Raw genomic sequence first — 13,101 nt, forward strand, 5'->3', positions numbered from 1 at the left:
TTGTTTTAATATGGGAATGGGAATGGGAATGGGAATGAATAGAAAGAAAGAGGGAAAGGTAGATTTCTCTCCCTTTCCTCCTCTGCGTGCCGCCTCCCTCCCTTATTGTCTCTTCTCCAATGATGTGTGCGCGTCTCTTATTGTTCGTGTATTAGGGAGCTCTTGTTAAGTGATGGGTTGGATTGCTTAGTGTCAGCCTCCATGGCAGAAAGATGAAGAGGATGCTCCTCGCTTCGTTGCGGCTTCAAGTCACCATTTCCTCCTTTCCTTGTGGCCTTCAATGGGCTTTTCAATTCTTACCTCATTTCTTTTCTTGCCCCAACATAGCCTACCATGCGAGCCCACATGTTCCACTCATCTGTCTCCTACCTCTGCCTCCTGCGCCGGAGCGCCATCACCACCGCCCACCAGCTCCATGCGCCACCTGTTAAGCTCAGCCTCATCCATCAGCTTGACTTTCTCTCCGCTCTGCTATCTTGCCTCTCTCCTTCCCCGTCAGTGCTCTCACTCCTTGTCGAGGCCCCTTCGGTCATCGTATCTTTGTCACTCGTCTGCCCGATCATCATCGTCACCTTCTCTTCATCCCTCTCCAAGCTCCTATTCTTCAACCATGCCTCCTCACTCTCCCTCCCTACCCCACTTCCCGCATTCCCTGCGCTACTCAAATCCTGTGCCCGTGCATTCAAGGTAAGCTCATGTAGTAGCGCTGTGTCAGCCTTTGTCTCCAAGGGAATGGAACTGCATTGCCATGTCTTCAAGCTTGATTACGTGAAGGATCGATCAGTATGTGCAAAATGGGCTCGTCTCCATGTATGGTAAGTTTGGTCACCTCGAGGATGCACGGAAGGCGTTCGATGAAATGCCCGCCAAGAATGTCGTTTCTTGGAATGCATTGCTCGAGGCTCATTGTGCCGCTGCAGACTGGGAGGGCATAGAGTGTGTCTCAGGTCATGCTAGAGAAGATGGAGCTAGGGAGGGGCATATAAAAGTACCTTGACAGTGAGGGCTATGTTGGCAATGCACTGATCGATATATATGCAAAATGTGGATCTTGCCAAGGACTTTGATAGGATGTCCATCAGGATATCACATGTTGGAATGCGATGATTATTGGCTTCGCAGTGCATGGATGCTCAAATCAAGCCCTAGAGCTCTTTGAATTGATGAAGATTGAGCCAGATCATGTCCACATTTTTGGGGTGTCTTTACCGCCTGCAGCTATGGTGGCCTGCTGAATAAGGGGAGAAAGTATTTTAATTGTTGGTTGATTTATCGGTTAGCCGATATTTAGGAAAGGATATAACCACCGTAATCCTATCCGTAATCTATCTCTAACTCTAAAATTCGTAACCCTTATGGGCCGTAACTGCGATCGATGGTTACGGGTCAGAATCGGATTAGGAAAAGCCCCCGAGGCCCACCAGTGCGATATAAAAGAAGAGGAGCCCACGGGGACGCTCGGGTTGCTTATTCTCTCAACCAGAAATTCGAAATCAACCTCTCCCGATCAGAGACGCGCTAGAAGGGTTTCGTGCGGCGATTCCAGGGCAGTGCCGTTGGAGACCCGAAGGTCAGAGATTCAGTACAGATCACCGACATTCTAATCTCGCCGGTGATGAATGAAAGAAGAAGGAATTGAAGGAAAGAAAAGGAGGAGAACAGATGACTTCATCTGCAGGTTTATTTAGTTTTCCGCATTTGAATTAATCGGTGATCATGTATTGATTAGGGTTTAAACTCGCAATCTATTGTTTATGATTGAATTGAATTATCTAACATTGTGGTATCAGAGCCAATCCTAGTCGTATGTGATCCCATCAGTGATTAATTATGAATTAATTAATTATTTTGGCCTGTTGATGATCTAATCGGTGAAGGATTCAAATTAGTCACATACACTATAATTGATTCGAGTTGCAATCCGAGATCAAATATGTAACCCTAGATCAAAATCCCAAATTGCAATCAATGAATTTTATTCGATCTGTTTACGGATCGAAGAAATTACCAGAAAGTAGCAGCAGTCGTCGTCATGGCCTCTGGTTGAACTACGCCGAGGCGTGCATGCGCCTGCACCGGTGCAGTTGCTTTGCCGGAAATCGGTAGCCACGCCACTACCGCCCTACGGGCTTCGGCCTGTGCACGATGGCGCGCGTGCGCACTACTCCCTCCGCACTCCTCCTTGGCTGCGCCGGCATCACTGCCGCGCACGCGCCGCCACCGTCGTCAGGGCCTCCGCGCCGGACGGGAATCCACGCCGCCGGCTTGGGCGCCGCCACCTCTAGGCACACGCGCTCCCCACCAGCGAGCGACGGTCGTGTCGGCTCTGCCGCGCACACGCCGCCACCGTCGTCAGGGCCTCCGCGCCGGACGGGAATCTGCGCCGCCGGCTTGGGCGCCACCTCCTCCGGGTGCATGTGCCCCTCCCAGCCGGTCGGTGATGGGCCACGCCTTTGGCGCGCGCCCTCCCCACCAGACCGCCGCACCGTCGCCTTCCATCTCCGCCGCCTGCCGCCGGAGAGAAAGAAGAGAGGAGGGAGAGGAAAAATCGGGGGCTAGGGTAAGGGTTTCGGCCGCCGGGTGGGTTAGCCTCGCCGCGCCGGATCTCGGCCGTTGATTTCGATCGGACGGCCACGATTAGCCCCTTACTCACTCCTGGGCCGCCGCCACTTAATGGGCCGACTCGGCCGTACGGGCCGACGCCCCTTACGCACTTGCGCGCTGCCTAACGGGTCGGCCTCTCGTGGGCCGGCCCGGTAAATGGATAGGCCAGATAAAAAAATTTGATTAATTATTTTTTTTAAATTCCAGAAATTAGTTTATACCTTGTTATGGGCTGTTTAAAATTACCAAAAATTAAAAATAAATAAATATATATATATATTTTTTATTGCTCAGAAAATTATTTCTAGTCAAATGGAACCAACAGGAAGTTTGCTAGAAAGAATTTATGATGTGAAGTCGTTTATTGACCAACATTATTTATGATTTCACGTCAATTTAAATTTGATTATTTCTTCCTTGATTATTTCTGCCCAACGGTGATATAATTAAGGATTTATTTCATTATTTTCTAAGTCTTTTCTGCCCAACGGTGATTAGATTTGGAGAAGTATTATACATATATTATTTTATTTTGATCAAATGTTTTATATTATAAATTGTTATATGCAGCTTTGTCACAGCTTAAAAGGATTGAGCCACTTGATGGGGTTAATTATGCTGAATGTAAAAACAACATGCTCCTGAATTTGGGGCTGTTGGAAAATGATCTCGCACTTAGAGAGGATCCACCTGTGGAACCGAAATTATGGATGAGAATGATGAGGAATACATCAATCTCAAGTGGGCTTACGATGAAAAGTGGCCCGCTTGGGAGAAATCAAACAGAGTGTCTCTAATGTACATCAAGAGCAACATCTCTCCTTCCATTATAGGGGGATTGCTAACTCTGACAATGTTAAGACGTACCTGGCAAACATTGAATCGAACTACAAGGCGTGTACCAAAACCTATGCCAGTACTCTTATCATGAAAATGGGCTCTTCTGTCTATGATGGAAAGAAAGGCATCCGACAACACATCATGGAAATATCACACATGGCTCATCAACTAAAAACGATGGATATGGAAATTTCGGAAGCCCATCTTGTCCATTTCATCCTAAACTCATTAAACTCTGATTATGATCCGTTCAAAATTCACTACAATACTCAAAGAGAAAAGTGGACCATTTCAGAGCTCATCTCCCACGCAGTGGAAGAGAAAGAGCGTCAAAAGGCCAAAAGGCAGAAACATATTGACCAGCTCAACCTCGTCAACTCTAAGGGCAAGAGGAAGTTCCATCAAGTAGAAGCCTCTGGATCAAAGAAAAAGGGCAAGCCACCTCACCCTCAGAAACAAGGAGGGAGTAAGGCTGCTCAATCAACTGCTCAACCTTCAGCTGGGCCAAAATTCAAGAATCCTCACTTCACTTTCTGTGACACTGATGAACATTGGCACAAGGACTACCCCCGCTTCAAGGAGTGGTTGGCCCGTAAAGGTATAGATGAAATTAATGAAATTTCCAACGTTAATGAATCCCTATATGTTGAGTTTTCCTAAAATTTTTGGTGGGTTGACTCAGGTGCCACTATGCACGTCACTAATTCATTATAGAGATTGAATGGCGTCTAGACGCTAAGAAAGGGGGAGCATATCCTAAGAGTAGCTGATGGAGCGGAGATTGAAGCGGAGGTTGTTGGAGACCTCGCACTCAACATTCCCAGTGGCTACAATTTAATACTTAATAATGTCTTAGTTGCTCCTTCCGTTAAAAGAAATCTTATTTCAGTTAGAGTCATAACAGAGTCAGGATATGACTGTTATTTTTCCAAGAGAACTTGTTACATTAAGCATCTAAATAAAGTAATTGGTCTTGCCTTCGCGCGAGACAAACTCTACTTGCTCTCTTTGAATCATACTGTGATGAATGTCATAAATGCCTGCAATGATAAAAATAAGACTTCATCAAAATTGTGGCACTGTCGCTTAGGCCACATTTTTAGGGGAGAATCGAACGTCTCATTAAAGAAGAATTATTACTCCCCTTTGATTTTTCTGACGCTGATCATTGCATAGATTGCGTTAAAGGAAAATTTGCTAAATCAATTAAGAAAGGAGCCACTAGGAGCACGAGTCCACTAGAAATAATTCACACTGATATTTGTGGACCGTTCCCAGTGACATCTGTAGAAGGTTTTGATTCATTCATTGCATTTACGGATGATTACTCCTGTTATGGATATATTTACCCCATAAGCGATCGTTCCGAATCTCTCGAAAAATTCAAAATATTCAAAGCAGAAGTTGAAAACCATCACAACACGAAAATTAAAATAGTGAGATCGGACCGTGGTGGTGAATACTATGGGAAACATGCTCCATTTGGGCAAAGTCCTGGTCCATTTGCTCAATATCTTCAGATTCATAGGATTATTGCACAATATTCCATGCTTGCGGAGCCACAACAAAATGGAGTGGCAGTAAGACGCAATCGCACACTCATGGAGATGGTGCGGAGCATGCTTAGTCACTCCAACTTATCAAATAAATTATGGATTGAGGTATTAAAAATGGCTGCACACATACTACACAGGGTTCCAAGCAAGTCGGTGCCAAAAACTCCATATGAACTGTGGACCGGAGGAAAACCGACATTAAATTATTTGAAAGTGTGGGGCTGCCATGCAGAAGCGAAATTATTCAACCCCCAATTAAAGAAACTAGATCCCAAGACTATGAGCTATCATTTTATCGGTTACCCGTCACATTCTAAGGGATATCGATTTTACTGCCCAGACCGTGTCGCTAAATTTGTAGAAACCAGACACGCTCTCTTCTTGGAAAGTTATGAAACGGGGAGCTCACAGGAAAGGGAAATTAATCTTGAGAAAATTCGGGTAAGTGTTTCTTCTCCTCCGGAAATCCAAGAGAATAATGTCCCTATTTTTTATAATGTAACACAAACTGAAGTTCCCACTGTTGGTGCTACGACTACTGCTGAGGAAAATATTAAAACACATGAAAATCATGAGCCTCAACAGAGTTCTGTGATACATAATGAAGAAGAAATTCCGCAACCTGATCCTGAACCGTCTGTGGTCAATAATGAAAATCAAGAATTAAGACGATCACAACGGAACAGGAGATCTGTCATCCCTGATTATTATAAAATTTACATGGGTGAAGATATTGAGAAGGTAGACGACCCCACCTCATTTAAAGAAGCCATAAGCAGTAAAAATTCATCCAAGTGGGTTCAAGCCATGGAAGATGAACTCAAATCAATGAGCCAAAATAAAGTGTGGGATCTAGTAGAAATTCCTAAAGGAGTAAAAATAGTAGGCTGCAAATGGGTCTACAAAACTAAATTGGACTCCAAAGTAAATATCGAACGATTCAAAGCAAGGCTTGTGGCGAAGGGTTTTTCGCAGAGAGAAGGAATTGATTACAATGAAACGTTTTCTCCTGTCTCTAAGAAAGACTCATTCAGAATTGTCATGGCGCTAGTGGCACATTATGATTTAGAACTCCATCAAATGGATGTGAAAACAGCATTTCTAAATGACGACTTAAATGAAAATGTTTATATGGCTCAACCGGAAGGTTTTGTTGTGGAAGGAAAGAGCCATATGGGATGCAAACTTAAGAAATCCATCTATGGACTTAAATAGGCGTCAAGGCAATGGAACCTTAAGTTCGATGAAATTATCAAGAAATTCAAATTTAAGGAAAATAAGGTGGACAACTGCATTTATACCAAAATTAAAGGTGGAAAATTCATTATACTAGTACTCTATGTAGATGACATTTTATTAGCAAGCAGTGACAAGAATCTGCTATGAGAAACCAAGGAATTTTTGTCATCAAAATTTGATATGAAAGATCTCGGTGATGCATCATACGTTTTGGGTATTGAGATTCACCGAAACAGGTCCAAAGGGGTGCTAGGATTATCCCAGAAATCATATATTTCCAGAGTATTGGAAAGATATAATATGAGCAAATGCTCAACATCACCTGCTCCAATAATGAAAGGGGACAAATTTGGTTCATTCCAAAGTCCGAGAAATGAATTAGAAGAAAAAGAAATGACTAAGGTACCATATGCTTCAGCTGTCGGAAGCTTAATGTATGCTTAAGTTTGTACGCGACCAGACTTGACGTTTGTAACCGGGATGCTTGACAGATATCTGTCTAAACCAGGTATGGACCATTGGAAGGCAATAAAGAAAGTATTGCGTTATTTGCAAGGAACTAAACATTACATGCTCACATACAGAAAATCTGATAAGCTTGAAGTTACAGGCTATTCAGATGCTGACTTCGCAGGATGTTTAGATACCAAGAAATCTACTTCTGGGTATATATTCACTCTCGCGGGGGGAGCCATTTCATGGAAAAGTACTAAACAAACACTGACTGCATCGTCGACAATGCAGGCAGAATTTGTGGCATGTTATCACGCAACGGGGCAGGCTGTATGGCTTAAAATTTTTATCCCAGGATTACAAGTGGTTGACAGCATTGAAAGACCACTGACAATATACTGCGACAATGAGGCTGTAGTTTTCTATACGAGTAACAACAAGTCAAGTGAAGCTGCCAAACACATTGACATTAAATACCATGTTGTGAAAGATAGAGTACAGGATCAAACAATCAAAATTGAATACACAAACACTAAATCAATACTTGCGGATCCGTTAACTAAAGGCTTACCTCCCAACTTGTTCAAAGAACATGTGGCCGATATGGGATTGTGTAATGACCTTGAATAAAGATCCTGGAAACCGGGGCAATTAAGTTTAATCAACACCCGCTTAATTAATCAAGGGTTTATTTATGTGATATAGTGAACTATAAGTCTTGTTGTCTCAATGATACTAAATGTTGTTGTGACACATTGCTTTAGGGAGCTATATTATATGATGGACTCGTAATTAACCTCTAAATCAAGGGGAGAATGTTGGTTGATTTATCAGTTAGCCGATATTTAGGAAAGGATATAACCACCGTAATTCTATCCGTAATCTATCTCTAACTCTAAAATTCGTAACTCTTATGTGCCGTAACCGCGATCGGTGGTTACGGGTCAGAATCGGGGCCGTAACTGTGATCGGTGGTTACGGGTCAGAATCGGATTAGAAAAAACCTCCGAGGCCCACCAGTGCGATATAAAAGAAGAGGAGCCCACGGGGATGCTCGGGTTGCTTATTCTCTCAACCAGAAATTCGAAATCAACCTCTCCCGATTAGAGACGCGCTGGAAGGGTTTCTTGCGGCGATTCTAGGGCAGTGCCGTTGGAGACGCGAAGGTCAGAGATTCAGTACAGATCACAGACGATCTAATCTTGCCGGTGACGAAGGAAAGAAGAAGGAATTGAAGGAAAGAAAAGGAGGAGAACAGATGGCTTCATCTGCAGGTTTATTTAGTTTTCCGCATTTGAATTAATCGGTGATCATATATTGATTAGGGTTTAAACTCGTAATCTATTGTTTATGATTGAATTGAATTATCTAACATTAATAGCATGACTGAAGAATACAGAATTATGCTTGATGTTAAGCACTATGGCTGCATGATAAATATGCTTTGCCGCTTTGGAAAAATTGAAGAAGCCTACCAGATGATTAAGGATATCCCCGCAAAAAAAACTCCGTTCTGTGGAAGATGTTGGCGGCTTGCGAAGTCATGGACACATCGATCTTGCATACAAGTTTTTTCATGAACTACGGGAGTTGATTTTAGTTGACAATGGAGATGTCATCACAGTATCAAATGCTTGTGCGGAAGCAAAGAGATGGGATGATGTTGAGCATCTGAGAATGAAGGTCAGATGAAACAGTGGTTCGAAACATGCAGCGCACCGTCAAATCAATGTAATATAAGCAACATATCTGCCTTAAACTATAGGAAATAGCAATTGTTTTTAATTCTAAGAACTATCTTGAGTTTCGGTGGCTTGTAGCTCCAATTGTTTTAATGCTGGTAGCTTCATTTTTATCTTGAGTTTTGGTGGCTATTGCTGGTTAATATTAGACATGATGGATATTGATGGTGAAGATGAATGACCGCCATTATATAATTTGCATCAACATAAGTTTCAGTGATCGGGAAATTTATAACCTGGATTGCAGCATGCTAGTTTTTGGCTTCAGATTGCCAGAGGGCCATATGTGTGATGGCACCAGAAAAATAACTGAGCTGCTTGAATGGTTTTGTTAATCAACAAGAATTTTTCTGAAACTAAATACTGAATCTTGGCCGATTGAATGTTTTAAACATTAACCATAACTGATAGCAAAAGAATTACTGACATCATTGCCCCTTCATTCATATCTGTCAGTATCAAAGGTTCGGGCAGAAGCAAAGAGATGGAGATAAGCTGAGCATCTGAGAACAAAGATGATCGAATACGGTGTCTCAAAGAATGTTGCAAACAACCAAGTTAATTTCAGGTAGTCAAAACATGTATGCCACAAACTGTACAGAGTAATGTTCAGCTTCATTTACAGAAGTCCACTTTGCTACTACTTTTGTTTTACTGCTAGAATGTAGCTCCGGTGGGTAAGTTTACATTTCTCAAGGAACCCTGCTTTATATCTGAATATTGCTTATTCATATTTCTTCTAAACATTGCATCCTCTGACTTTTAGGCCAGTACTGCTAAAAGTCCTCAGTGAAGACTGCTGTCGGCTACACTGTAAAGCCATTGTGCGTTGTATTAATTTTGTTGACACAGAGTGAGTGGGAGATAATCCTTCTTATGCTGAAATTTGCCTCTCTTTTAATATGTCAGAACATTATAAGAACCAACAAAATGCCTTAGTTTTTTCTTCTTTGGGGGTTCTGATTCTGGGGAGTCAAATATATACTACAACGGTGTTTTGTAGTTCGGATTAATGTTCAGCTGGTAAAATTAGACAGCTTATTTTGGTTTCTGCCAGCTCTATACGGTATAACAAAATTTACCATAATAATCAGTCTGTTCTACTGGATGCCTTTTGTCAGGGTCATTAAACTCGCTAAATTGAATGCTGGAAGGCAGAAAAAGAGAATGAAGTTGAACTGCGTGCCCCTGTAAATGATGAACTTTTAGATGTTTCCCATATATATATATATATATATATATATATATATATATATATATATATATTAGTAGAGTAGCCTATGAGGTGAAATTTTGAACAGTTACTAAGTCAAGTATTTTGATCCAAGTGCAATATCGTCGTGACAAGCTCGAGAAGCTTATCCATGTAGAGAAATGTTAAGATGGTATGCAAAACAGATAGGATTGCAGAATGCAGAATGTATGCTTGCTTGGCCTGATGGCTCCCTGTTGCCAGATCGTCAGTATAGTATTTGAGCGATGCAAGCTAGGGGAATCTCACAGAAAGAGCTGAATATTAGGGGCAATAAAGTATATAACATGACTAAATATTATTTCCTTAATCTTTACTATTTAGAAAATATGTATATTTTATAAAAATTATATAAGAGTGATTTTTGTTGTGCCTACTGTTTTCTCTTATTTACCCAATGTTCGAACCCATTGATTTTTCTGGTGTGTCAGACTTTAAACTTTATAATAATTGGTTATAGTTTCTTTTAAAATCAAGGCCAGATTATCCGATATCCATATATAATATATGGATATGATTGTCTTGATACCTCGTAGGCCTCACGTACCAGTCACGCTGTGCCTGGGCTGGGCTGGGCCGGGCCGGGTCGCCTCCGTGGCCCAGTCGGCCAGCAGAGTGAGTGGCCGCACAAATTCCATCCCGACTGCGACTCTGACGCTGCAATGCGGGGTGGAGAAGCACGTTCGTTTGGGTAGATAGATGGCTATGGGGGTTATTCGTGCGTGCGTGCTAAATTTAATTTCATTCACACAACCTTAAGTACCTGTCGTTCTTGCTAAATTACTCGACGACCAATGTGGCCCAGCTTTTAATTGTCAGTGAGATGCATTAGTTAGTTTCACCGATGTAGTCTCCTTTAATCTATATCTGGGTTTGGTAATCATTATTACAGTGGCCCTGCCTTTCTTGCAAAGTAGCTGAAGAACAAGAAAACAGATTTCAGGAAGAGCTAATAAACACTGTTCAAGCATTTTTTTTCCTTAAAATTTACACCTTGCTTGTCTATGGAATATTATTTTTAATAGATAATATTGTTGGTTTTTTTACATAAGTTCAATAATTTTAAAAATTTGTGCCGATTATTTAAGTTTTTTTAATAAGACGTATGGTCAAATGTATGCCAAAAATTACTCGACTTTTCATTAAATTATCTATACATGACACATAGATATGTCATACATTTTAAAATAATTTTATATGAAATGTTTATTTTTAGCCCGTGGCAAAGCACGGTATTACGCTAGTTCTATATAAATTACGCAGTTGCGCTTAAAGGAAGTTGGTTCGTGACATAGGAGCATGGAGTTGATGTTATTCATGTGCATGCATGGTTGATCTGATCGAGATGAGGATATGAACAGTATTCTGAACGAAGTGATGGATCGATCAGACTGCTGCAGGCTGCTCTGGCCCATAGTACACACCAAGCCCTGCACATCAGCACATGACATGTATGCACACGCTGATGAAATTAAAAGTACAAACTAGTCTTAGCTAGCTGCTGATCGGATGATAGGCTCCAAATTAATTCAATCGGTACCTAGCTTCTATCTCATTATCTCAATGTTTAATTAATGTATACTTCATGAATTGAAGCTGAATGTCAAGTGTCAATCTTTCTAAAACCTGGTTTCTAATATGCTGTTGAGAAATATATATATATATATATATATATATATATATATATACAAGTCATACATTAAAATATTCTCTTATGTAAAATTCATACTTTATTATTTTTGTGTAGTATTGGAATTCTATCCATATTTGTTTTTCTCTCCTCGATCTATCACCGATCACATCTTAATGGGCCCAACATGTATGCACGTTGGTGTCTGAATCCGTGGCAGCTTGTGCAGTCGTTTCTTAGCTAGATTGACCTGTACTAAATTGATGCAAGACGTACGTACATATGCATTCATGGTTCACCCACTTCACCCAACAATATACTTACTATTAGCAAGCATTAAGGATAAAAGTTCCGACTGATCTACGGTTGTTTAGATAGGGCTAAAAAGTTTAGCCCCATATCACATCGAATGTGTGCACACTAATTTAAAGTATTAAATATAGACTAATCAAAAAACTAATTTCAGAAATGAGAGCTAATCCGTGAGACGAATTTTTGAGCCTAATTAATCTATAATTAGCAAATGTTTACGGTAGCATCACATAGGCTGATCATATATTAATTAGGCTCATTAGATTTGTCTCGTAAATTAGTCCAAGATTATGCATGTGTTTTATTTATAGACTACGTTTACTATTTATAATAAGTGTCCAAACATCTAATATGACTGAGGCTAAAGTTTAGCCCCTATAAACAAACACCCCTGCATTTCCACGTTTGAAATGAGTATATGACGCTCACATATGCGTGCAGGAAAAACAAACACAACATGGTAAACTCACACTACACATAAACACGAACTAAGGCTCTTTTTAGTTGCAAAAACTTTTCCAAAAACATTACCTCGAATTTTTAGATATCTAAATAAAGTATTAAATATACATAAACATTAAAACTAATTGCACAGTTATAGGAGAAATCGTGAGACGAATCTTTGAGCCTAATTAGAACGTGATTAGTCATAAGTACTACAGTAACTAACATATGCTAATGACGGATTGATTAGACTCAAAAGATTCGTCTCACGGTTTTCAGGCGGAATCTAAAATTTGTTTTGTAATTAAAGTATGCTTAATACTTTAAATAGGTGTCAAAAACTTAATTTGATATTTTTGTAAAAAATTTTTTAAACTACCCAAGGCCTAAATATACTCTGCCCACCATGAATGAAGTGCAGGTGCCATGAATTCATCCAAAGCTACTGCGAATTAAAGTAGGTAAGTAGTAAATGAAACAATGCAACTACCACCAACTCTTGATCAAAAAGTCACATGTACAATTAATCCGAGCGCACAGTGTTTTTGGCTTTCATTAACCCAGACATGCACCACGTGTAACTTATCAACTCGTCTGACTCCTTTCTCCGAGATCGCAACAGTGTACCATAGTTTAACCTAAAATCCTATTTTTTCGCTTATGTTTAGACTTATATATCAAAATTTAAATTTTCAATCTTAAATTTTGAATCATTTTAAAGGTTTTTTACAATTTTTTTAGCTTTGGCTATATTGCTAAGAATACGTATATAAAATATTTAATTATAAATTATTTTATTTGCAAATATACCATTTGGCTTTTTGCTTGAAACACCCGAAAAATAAAATGGAAGTATGAAATCTCTCTAAATTATTTTAATTCCACTCAAAAATATAACTATCTTTATCTTTACAATAGTGCTAAACTAAATATTATAAATTTTAACTATTAATTAATAAATCAATCACATAGTAACAATATTACTAGATTTATCTTTAAACAATCTATCATAATAAGCAACTATTTTTT

General features: G+C 40.1%; 1 pseudogene; it reads left to right on the forward strand.

The window, feature by feature from the left end:
* The first annotated feature begins 333 nt into the window (after positions 1 to 333).
* On the forward strand, positions 334 to 9,628 carry LOC102712399 (annotated as a pseudogene).
* Positions 9,629 to 13,101: the final 3,473 nt, after the last annotated feature.

Source organism: Oryza brachyantha, chromosome 11 (assembly GCF_000231095.2).
Source record: "Oryza brachyantha chromosome 11, ObraRS2, whole genome shotgun sequence".
In the NCBI taxonomy this organism is placed as follows: domain Eukaryota; kingdom Viridiplantae; phylum Streptophyta; class Magnoliopsida; order Poales; family Poaceae; genus Oryza; species Oryza brachyantha.